Source organism: Austrofundulus limnaeus, unplaced genomic scaffold (assembly GCF_001266775.1).
Source record: "Austrofundulus limnaeus strain Quisiro unplaced genomic scaffold, Austrofundulus_limnaeus-1.0 Scaffold83, whole genome shotgun sequence".
Lineage (NCBI taxonomy): Eukaryota > Metazoa > Chordata > Actinopteri > Cyprinodontiformes > Rivulidae > Austrofundulus > Austrofundulus limnaeus.
In genome coordinates this window covers 1221567-1223008 of record NW_013952485.1, presented here as the reverse complement: position 1 = coordinate 1223008, position 1442 = coordinate 1221567, and the positions used below count along the sequence as shown (strand labels likewise).

The window sequence follows — 1442 nt, the reverse complement described above, 5'->3', positions numbered from 1 at the left end:
AAGCTAATTGAAAGGTGCGCTGAGCAGAGTTACAACCAGAGATTACAAACAATTACTTTTTTCTTCTGCAGTTTGGCACCCCCTCCAGCAGATGGCGCTCTAGGCGACCAACTAGTTCGCCTTTGCCAAGAGCCAGCTCTGGACGGAAGTCACCAAAGAAAAAGAGTTTATAGTGAATAAAGACGACTAAAAATGGAAACCATTCCTAAAGATATCGGCAGTGGTTGCACTTGAATGCTCTTCTGCAAAACTTGGAATATTAAATTAATTTTGTTAAAGGTATGATCATCATCAATGAGATGCATTGACTCCTAATAAATAAGACAAACATATCCATGTACTTCATACTCCAGTGCTCAGGAGTTAAGGACATGATTACCAGTTCCACCAGAAGGTCCCAAACAGTCATCTCACACGTTATAAAACTAATCTTTGGTATAAATAAAAAAAAATCTCATTGCATTTCTTATTTTTGCAATTGCCATTGTTCTAATTGAGTTTTGAAAAAGAAAAGAATAACATATTATTTTTTCATTATTATTATTATTTATTTTGAAACAGAAAAACCAAGGAACCACACAGATTAAATACCAAATATTAAAGACAGTACAGTCATAGCCTAGCCTGGCCCTTGTCTTCCTACACAGTTCCACTCAATTCTAGTTTCCCTTCACTGCTCCATCTGGGATTTCTCCCATAGACAAGGATTTCTATGGGAGAATTTTTGTCCGGGCCAATCAGAGAACAGAACGTCAATTTTCTGCACAGTGTCTGCTAGTTAGTTTGGCATTCGGCAGTGGAGGAAGTGAATGAAGCCAGTCCGTGTTGATAAGGCTTTCAAATTAAATGAAATTTGTCTGACAAAGCAGCAGCTCTCATTTACAGTCATTTCGTATGGCTCGGCACTTCTCTCCTCTCAGTTGGGTTGTTTACAGCGCACGCAGTTTCCTGTTAGCTTCTTAGCTTAGCCTCCTTCACAGTGGAGCTGGCACGCATACGTCACGGCCAACTGATCCAAACAATTTAAACTTCAATAGAGGCCACGCCTCTAGCAAGAATCCCTTCTCTATAGCCGCGAGTCCAGACCCTTGTCCGAAGCAACGTGAAGGACGAAGGTCTGGTTTTTACCAGGCTAGTCATAGCACACACTCGAGATTTTATTTCCTGCAGTGTTCCATCAGTTCGCACAGAACTTGGAAAAAGAGGCTTCTCCTATTCTGCGCCATCTTCCTGGAATTCGCTGCAGCAAGACCTGAAACTGTCCAGTTTGATCCCACTGGGTCATTTTAAACACATTTTAAAAGAAATGAAAAAAAAAAAAAAACATTGTTTGAATCGTGCTCATGCTTTTAGGCTTTCCTAAAATTGTAACTTGACGTTCATGATTTTTGTGCAACTGATATTGTATGTGTCACAGTTCTCTCTTGTAAATGAGACTACAC

General features: G+C 40.0%; 1 protein-coding gene across 2 annotated transcripts in view; it reads right to left on the bottom strand.

The window, feature by feature from the left end:
* The window catches only part of mfsd9 (major facilitator superfamily domain containing 9), a 15465-nt gene that overhangs the window by 2290 nt on the left and 11733 nt on the right, over positions 1–1442 (bottom strand). The gene's annotated exons all lie outside the window — the stretch shown is intronic.